The sequence below is a fragment of the Rattus norvegicus genome, chromosome 3, assembly GCF_036323735.1.
Source record: "Rattus norvegicus strain BN/NHsdMcwi chromosome 3, GRCr8, whole genome shotgun sequence".
Taxonomy (NCBI): Eukaryota; Metazoa; Chordata; class Mammalia; order Rodentia; family Muridae; genus Rattus; species Rattus norvegicus.
The window spans coordinates 41,936,881-41,946,001 of record NC_086021.1 but is presented as its reverse complement, the minus strand read 5'-3'; the positions used below and the strand labels follow the sequence as shown (position 1 = coordinate 41,946,001).

The 9,121-nt window shown below is 52.4% G+C and overlaps 1 long non-coding RNA gene across 1 annotated transcript; it reads left to right on the top strand.

The window, feature by feature from the left end:
* The first annotated feature begins 1,888 nt into the window (after positions 1–1,888).
* LOC120101537 (uncharacterized) lies at positions 1,889–8,534 on the top strand. Its single transcript, XR_005502122.2, has 2 exons — positions 1,889–4,993; positions 5,724–8,534. It is a non-coding gene; the product is annotated as an uncharacterized LOC120101537 (long non-coding RNA).
* The last annotated feature ends 587 nt before the right edge of the window (positions 8,535–9,121 follow it).

The window sequence follows — 9,121 nt, the reverse complement described above, 5'->3', positions numbered from 1 at the left end:
ATGATGTGACACACCTATGAGATCCAGAAACATCCTCAGGTCACATCTACAGACTCAACATTGACACACCCATAGGCATACCCTCCCCCTCACCATGCATTCAGAAACACTCAAACGCACACGTGCAACCTCACACACACAAGCACACGTGTATATATATATGTACATAGCAGATCACAGAGCCGTGTGCAATCCCATCAGAACATAGCTGCACCTCCCCCGCCCCCCAAACTCTGAGTCAGGGTGACAAGTTTGGCCCTGCCTCGCCCCTCTGAGAGCCTGGGAGTTCCCAGCAGTGAACAGTGGCCTCCTGTACCAGGCCAAGGCCATGAGCCCCATGGAAAGCCCCAGGGCTAGTTATTAGCAAGTGCCTGCCACCTCAGAGGCCCAGGAGGTGCCATTTCTCTCAGCTCAAGGCTGGGCTATCACTGCCTGTCCCTCAAGACCCAGCCCACAGTGTGTGGTTTTAGAGAGCTGGGGAGTTGGGCGAGATGTAAAGTCTGTTGTCTGTCTGGGTTGAAAACTCTGCCCAGTTAGTTTGCCTTTACCTGCCTCAGAGGATCCTAATGTCCATCTGCCGCCATTAGGCTTGGAGCACTGGATCCTTGTCTGAGCCTCAGTCTCCTAATTTGGAACACTGTAATCTCTTAGCATGGGGCAGGCCACAAAGTATATGCTTGGTTAAGTCAAGTCACATCATATATAAGCGTTCCTTTATGCACTCAACAAACTTAGTTGCAGATGCCCCCATTTTACATTCACACAAACTGAGGCACAGAGTCCAGCCATGCATCCAAGGTCACACAGATGGAGAGCGGCAGAGCTGGGGTTTGGGAACCAGGCCTGTCTGTCTCTTTAAATCCAGCTAGGAGACTTGTGCGTCCCTTTTATAGTTCAAAGTCCTTCTCCTCTCTCCCTAGAAGCGGGCCCCCTGTTAAATAAATCATCTAGGATGGGTTTCTAATTCCCAGACTTGGTTGCAAATGAATTATTCACATTGTAAGGCCTGCCTGCAAACCACAGGCTGGGCCTCATTACCCAAGAAGGGTTGCCTGCCCGCAACATACTGCTCCCTCTCCTGGGCAGCATGCCTGGTGGGCTGGCCATAGAGGCTAAAGTTGGTGGGTGCCAGGGCCCTGTGCTCTGGGAACTGGGGGAGGGAGGGACCTTCCTCCCCTCAGGCCTTTGCTTTCTAATAAGCTGGTTGCCTGCTGTTAAGAGTGCACAGGATTCAGGATTGAACCAGTCAGGGGTTGCCATCTGGGTCGGCCTGTAGCTGTGTGAACCCAGGCAGGTGGCCTGCCCTCTCTGGGCTTCTGAGGAAGGTGGAATGGCCAGCCTTCTCCAGGTTTTTCTCTTCTTTTGGGGCTTATGTCGCCTGGCCAAAACCCTTGCTAGACACTGGAGACTGGGGTTCTGTCCAATCAGGATGCCCTGAGCCCTGGGGGGGATGGAGGGAACACAGGAGAACTAAACCGGTGTTTAGGAGGGAGTTGCTGGAAATCCTGACCAGCACTGCCCAGTGGGGTTGGGATTATTCTAGAGACAACTGGCAGCCAGTGCATAACCAATACAGAGCAAGGATGCCCAGTCTCCCTCTCCCACCCCCACCCCACCGCCCCAGCAAGGCACAGCTCTCAGGACCCTTGTAAGGTTGACCAGTATTTTCTGCCTACTTTGTCCCTTCCTTTCAGGCTCTCTTCTGAGGGCATAGGCCACATTGAAACCATGCAATTTCTTGATTCAAAATAGTCCCTAATCCTGGTTCAAACAGAGCCTGATTCTCCTCCCAGATGGCCTGAGCCCTGATCCCGATCCTGTTCACATAGAGCCCAGATCCGTGAGATGCTGAGGCCACTGCAGAGCAGAGGTGGTAACTTGGGGGAAGGGAAGGCGGAGTCTGGCTGAGTCAGAACTGGAGCAGACAAACCAGCAGCCAGTCAGGAAGTAAGTTTCAGAACCTCAGGGCACTCAAATGACTTTTCCAGAAATACCTCAGTGGGTTGCATAGCTGGGAGAACCACTCGATCGAGAGCCGAGAGCAGCCTGGAGAATCTTCACTGCTGTCACACTGTGCACTAAGTCCTGGCATGAGACCCTGCTGCCTGTCAGGAGAGCCCCTGGCATCTGCCCCGACATCTTCAGGTGAGGACATGATTAGGGGCAGATAATTCATCTTTCACTTCAGCACCAGCCAATCAGCTCTCTTCCTGGGCTCTTCCCCATGACCCGGGCTGTGGCGGGTCTCCAGAGGCCATGCTCTGGAGCAGGTCCTGAGTAGCAGGGGAGACAAAGAAGAGAGGCAGGTACCCGTCTAGTCTGTAGAAGTGGCCAACCTCAGCCTCAGGCAGGTCACGGTTTCTCCAGGAATGCCTGGGTGAGATCGCCTGGCTGTCACCAAGCATGGCTACTGTAAGCACAGAGGTCTAGACCCTGAGGCCTAGAAAGAGGGTCCTACTTGTTTCTAGAACTCTAGCTGTTTGCCTCCAGGATCTGTCCACCTCAGTGGACGAACAAAGATCATCTCCCCCAGATGCTCCTTCCGTCCACCCATCAAGCCGCACGTCCGCTTATCCACCCACCTACCTGCCCACCACGGCCCTGCGATTGTGGAGGCAGAGTTGTGTAGGGACAATCAAGGGAGTCAGTCGTTAAACAAACATGCCCACAAAACTGAATGCAGTGTGTGCTAAGTGCCGGGAGAGGCAGTCGGATGTCTTCAGCATAACCAAGATTGTCTCCCCTGGGGGTGCTCTCTGGGCCCCAAGGCATTTTGAGCAGAAACACTGCAGAGGCAGCCCATGGGCTTGGCCTCCAGGGACAGAGGCTCCTTCGAAAATTGGGAAGAGTCATTTAGGGAGCCAGCTGACTTGCTGCAGCTGCATGCAGCCCATGGTGACCTTTGCAAGGAGTTGGGTCCATGGGTGTGTGGCTGGAGCAGGGGTTAAGTAGGAGGGGGGTCCTTGAAAGTCTGCCCCTGGAGAGCCCTGTTTGGGAGCCAGCCAGCCGGCTCCTGAGCCTTCAGGAGAAATAAAGAATGCAGTTATTTCCGGAGGAGCGACAGCAGGAGCAGACGGCTGGAGGAGGGAACAGCAGGCAGACCAGGAAGGAAGAGTAGAAGAGAAAAGGGGGGAGATGCAGGTGGGTGCATGGGAATTTCAGGGCTCTGGAGGGGGGTGGGGGCTCAGTTCCCACCCTACCCTTGTCACAACAATAGATTCCTGGGTCACTAGCCCACCATGTGCCTAGAAGGAGCCACATAGTATCCCATCCAGGAAAGTCACTTTTGCATGACCCCATTATACAGACTGTAAAAGTGAGGTCAGACAATAATTCCGTTGCCAGGGGAGGCAGCATTAAATGGAGGACCAGAACATGAACTCGTGGTGCTCGGTGCCTCACCCCACCCTCGGTCATTCCCTTGTCAGGCCTGTGAAGTGATCAGACGTGGATCGAGGCAGAATCTGAGCTGGCTCCTTGAGATTTTGTTTGGCCTTCCTGACAGCCCAAGAGCTCGTGGGCTCCGTCCCCACAGGACAAATGAGATCAAGGAAGCACTGCAAACAAGTCAGCACCATGAGAGCAAAGACCAGGTGCTGAGCACACACCATGCCAGGATAGGAAACCTGAGATGTCTCGGGGAGAGGCACACCTGTACCTCAAGACAGAAACAAATGGGGATAGCAATAGAATACAGATAATGGGGTCCTGGTGGAAGAGCGGGTGAAAGGTGAGGGCATGGAGGGAGGACTATGAGACCAGATGAGACTGCCCTTTCCCCTCCCTCCCTCCATTTCTAGCTCCCTGGGAAAAGACCCCTTGTCTCCCCTCAAGGAGACTTCCAAATTCTTTGCCAGGCTGTTGCCTAGCAACAGTGCCCTGACTGACCAGCCCTACCCACTGCGGTCAGTCAGGACCAGGGTTGTACAGCCAGCTCTGAGGGCCTGATTCCAGGCAGGAAGGGGAACGGGACCCTGGATACCAGAGGCTGGCCAGGATGCAGTTGGAGTCTGGGAGCTCAGGGCTTTGTGAGCAGGAAGGGTGGAGCACGGTCAGAAGACACTCAGGAGGGGTTGTGTGCACAGGGATGAGACCAAAGGACTTACTCTGAAGTCATGGCTCTGTGTCTATCTGAAAGAAGCTGAGTCTCCTCCTGGGCTGGTTTCATTGCTGTAGACGTAGGGGACAATGCCCATGTCCCTGAGGAACAAATGAGGACCAGTCAACACTCGAGGCTCGGTATTGAGGGAAGAGCTGTCCTCATATGGACCAAAAGCTCTCCCAAGGCCTTCAGGAGATGGTCAGTGACCAGTAATTGAAAGCTGAGCTTGGGGGCTCTCTGGTAAGATGGTCCCTGACTGACTCCTCTGGGTGGAGGTAGAGAGGGGATTGGAAGGATATTCCAGGAAGCTGGGTGAATTTACACATAATCTCTCCCGTAGTTACATGGTTGGAATTAGAAATCTCATAGTTCAGAGAAGGCAAGGGATCTACCTAGGGTCTTACTCTGAAGACCAGCGACTTGTAGAGCTAAGTCCAACTGGCTTTCCTCATGCAACCTTAACGTTCAGAAAAGAAAGTGACTTCCGTGGTTGGTCGGGAGGAAAGAGAACCAACCATGGTGGTAAGGAGGCTGGTGTGGGCCTGAAACCACAGTGAAGGAGTCTGAACTCTAGGCAGGGCCCAGGGGAGCCATGTCTGAGCTGGGAGAGAAGTGACCCAGGCTGAGTTCGCAGGTCTCTGGGTACTGTCCTGGGCCATCTGTCGCCACCTCCTACACTTGCGGAGCTCTGCATCGATTCACCCCACCCTCCACCCCCGCTGCTTCTCAGGCACTGCGAGGAACCATGTGCGACGCGGTGGAGAATGTAAAAATATATATGCAACCGAAAAACAACAACGGCTCACAGCACACAGCTATAAATACTCCGTGGTGCGGAAGCGCAGTCCTCGAGCTGGCTGCCTGCTGCCTGGGGCCCGGCTTCTCTGACAGGTGAAGGGGCTCTCAGGAAGGAGCAGGAACGCAGGAACGGAATGACCAGTGCCAGACCCACACTGTGCCGAGTGCATTGAAAGGGTGATATCACAGTTTCCCCACACACTCTCAACCAATCACTCCTGCTATGCCAATGGTACAGATAAGGAAGCCTAAGATCAGAGAGGTAGGTTATCTGGTGAAGGTCACACAGCCAAGGAACAGAGGAGCCCTCCCTCCATGGGCAAACTGTGGAGAGAGCCAGAGTCCAGCCCTTCCTCTCTCAGTCCTTGTCCAGTGCCAGAGATAGCTTGAGACTCCAGGCATTTTTCAATCCACACGCCTTCTATGTCTCCTTAAATCCCTTCCATATGAAGAACTTATTTCTTAGCATCACCTTTAAGTGCCTGTCTTTTCGCTTCTGCCCACCCCAGAGGCCACCTCTCTTGGCTGACCCACATATGGCCTTGCTGACCTATCAAGGGACCATTACCTCGTTCAGAGCTCTGTTTCCCCACCCACACATCAGAGTTAGAACAGGGACAACTCGTCCCTAAGATTCAGCAGAGAGAGAGTAGGAAAACCAGAGTGTGGTCTCACAGGAAGCAGGGCAGAAGGGGCCATTGTCCTGATCCTCTGTTCAAATGGATACAGATCTTATCAAGGGGTCAGTGCCTCAAACACAAACTCTACTAACCAGCTCAACAATGCTTTGCTCAACTGTGACTCAATGTCTTTGTTTAAATAGGGCTCAGAACTACCTCAGGATTGTGGAGCCAATTGTGATGAGCCAGCATGCCCATGGAAGCAGTGCTCGCAGCCGGAGGACTTGGAAGGCCTCTCTTGAAGGCTGCATGGGACTTCCAAAAGTACCGACTGTGTTGTTCTTTCAAAGCCTTTGGTCAATGTCGACACAGTGGGGAGGCTCTTGTGGATTAGCTTTTTATAATCCCCAAAGCACTTTAGAATCATAAATCGCTTTGGGACCACAGAGTTCCTTGGAGTGCTTTCTAAACTGTTGAGCGCTGTACGAGTCAGACGAGTGGCCTTTCCAAGCACAGACAGGGACTGAAGGTGTATCTTTGTGGGTGGAGTGCTAGTCCAGCATACTCAGAGTCCTGGGTTCCACGTACAGCGCTGGGTAAGCCAGGCTTTGTAGTGCAAGCCTGCAGCTCCAGCATTCAGAAGGCAAAGGCAGGAGGATCAGAAATCCAAGGCCCTCCTGCACTACAGAGTGTGTCTGCGGTAGCCTGGGACGTGCGAGACCCTGTATATCTTTTTAAAACTGAGCAGGGAGGGGAGCTGAGGGATGGCTCAGCAGGTACAGGTGCTGCCAGGCCTCATGACCGGACTCCACTGGCCGGAGGCCACACAGCAGAAGGAAAAATCCAACTTCTGCAAGCTGTCCTCTGACCTTCACATGTACACCCCGATCCACATCTACACACATGCACACAACTCAGGTAGATGTAAGAAAAATTCTTTTAGGGGTTGGGGATTTAGCTCAGTGGTAGAGCGCTTGCCTAGGAAGCGCAAGGTCCTGGGTTCGGTCCCCAGCTCCGAAAAAAAAAAAATTCTGTTATTTACAATGTGAGGTGGGAAGAGAAGACGAGCCCAGAGCGTGTTTGCCTCGTGGGGATGGCGCACACCATTGATCCCAGCACTTGGGACGCAGAGGCAGGCAGATCACCGAGTTTGAGACCAGCCTGGTCTACGGCGCTAGCGCTAGGACAGCCAGGGCTACACAGAGAGAGACTGTCTCAAAAACAAAACAAAACAAACAACCAAACCAGGCACTTGCCCTCCACCATTGCTGTCATGTCTGCTGATCCTGTGCTGAGGCCAGGGAAGTCTGCATGCTGACTCAGCCAAACGTGTGTGTGTGTGTGTGTGTGTGTGTGTGTGTGTGTGTGTGTCCAGCAGGAACAAACCTTTCCCTTCACCTTAGAATTTTCTCTCCTCTGCTGTCTAAATAAAGACAATGACCTGACTCTTTTTAAAGATTGCCTTCTTGGCTATGGGAGACGTGAACACCCAGGCTGTTGGGTAGGACCTGCTCTGTAGATCCCATGCATCAAAGCCAAGGGCAGTCGAAGTTCATGCCCTGGGTGTCTTCCTCTGAACCACCAAGGGTGAAAAGAATGCCCTGAGTGAGGAAGCTCCTAGGCCTAATCTCAGATCTGCCACCTTCTCATCTATAACCCTGGTCAGGAGCCTTCTCCAAACGCGCATTCCTCAGTAGTTAATACTTTATGCCTATGTGACTGCACGGCCTGGTTCTGTCTCTTCCTCTAACTCCAGGCTTGGCACCTTCTGGCAAGGGTTAAACAGGTCCTAAATAAGCGTGGCTTTGCTTTGCTTTGCTTTGCTGTTCTGTCTGTCTGTCTGTCTGTCTGTCTGTCTGTCTCTCTCTCTCTCTTTCTCTCTCTGTGTGTGTGTGTGTGTGTCTGTGTGTCTGTGTGTCTGTGTGTCTGTGTGTGTCTGTGTGTCTCTGTCTGAAACTCACCCTGTAGCCCAGGCTGGCCTCACACTCCACCTGCCTCTGCCTCCCAAGTGCTGGGATTAAAGGCGATCTCCACCAAAGTTGGTGGCTTTCCTAAGAATGGTTTTTCAGAACAAGACGACCCTCACCTGGCACCATGCAGCCCAGGAGGACAGCCTGTACCCAGTGCCACCTCCAGACATCCAGAGTCCCTGGGTACCACTGAGATGAGCAGGTCAGTGATGGAGAAATGGAAGAGAAGGAGAAGCAAAACATTTTGTGCACAATGGAGATGAAACTAGAGAACAGGATGAACAGACTGGTGAGAGGGGCAGGTGATGCCACCTGAGGACATGGGGAGGTCCTGGCCAGCTTCCCCGTGGGCCAAGTCTGTGGCCCTACAGCTGCAGGGGTCTGTCACCACCAAAGGCTATGCAGACACCCCTGATCTGCTGCCAGGGGCCATTTGATGTTTGATGGTTGTGCAGAGATGGCCCCACTACTTACCTGCTGCTGCGCTCAGGACAATGCCACCCCCACCCGGACCTGGAACCTCATCTGGGCAGACAGTAGAGCTGGCCCTGGTAGCATGAGTGTGAGAGAGTTGACAGGCTCACCCATTCAACTTCTGCTCAAATCCAGGGTTGGAAGTTGGCCCACTCCTACATCTACCCTGTCTGTGAATGAGCTGGAGCTTGTGGAAGGGCCGTCCTGCAGATTTAAAGCTGGGGGATCTCCATGATCTAGGGTATAAGATATCCAGGAGGAGTCCCAGTGAGAATCCAGGATGGATAGCACAGCCAAAGCCAGAGGCCTAAAACCAGACCAATGATTCACTGCAAAGATCATTTGTAAAAAAAGCTATTTGGACAAAAGGGTGTCCTGTGTGAAAAGCCCAGACACCCTGCAGCTTCCTCGGTGAGATTTCTGTTTGCTTGCTTTTGGGGGAAGGTTGCAAGGGCGAAGGGTGGATATGGAAGGAAAGGGAGATGATCCACTCATCACTGAGGTGCATGATGTGAAATCCACAAAAAAAAAAAATCAATAAAGAAAAAGAAGACTCAGTTTCTAATTTTACCTTTGTGACATATGTGTTTCTTCAGGCAAGTCACATTATCTCTCTGAGTATCTATTTTCTCTGCTATAAATGGATGTAATAATGGCCTCTACCTCACAGAAAAGCTCGAAACAGGCCTAAGAGTACAGCTCAATGGTACAGCATTTGTCTGGCGTGCACAAAGTTATAGGTTTAATCACCGGCACCCACTTAGGTTTAATCACCAGCATACCCCCAAAAAAAGGGTGAGAAGGGGGAACCCCAAATGTGCAAGCACATAGACATGCAATCCCAGGAGTCAGGTGGGTCATCTAGAAGGCCCTGCTGTCATGTCCGATGACCTCAGTTTAACCCCAAGCACCAACATGGTGCAAGGAGAAAACCGGCTTCGGGAAGTTGTCCTCTGACACTTACGGCACTCCTCATATATACACAATAAACAAGTTAATGCGACAACCAGGGGATCTTACAGTACATGAACTGCAAAGCACAGCACAGCAGCGTGCTCGGCAAGCCGTCATTCAGATCTGCAAGTTGAACTTCATGATTCTGGGTACTTCCCCAACGTGCTGCCCCAATCTTTAAGAACTAGATGAACCATCTGTAG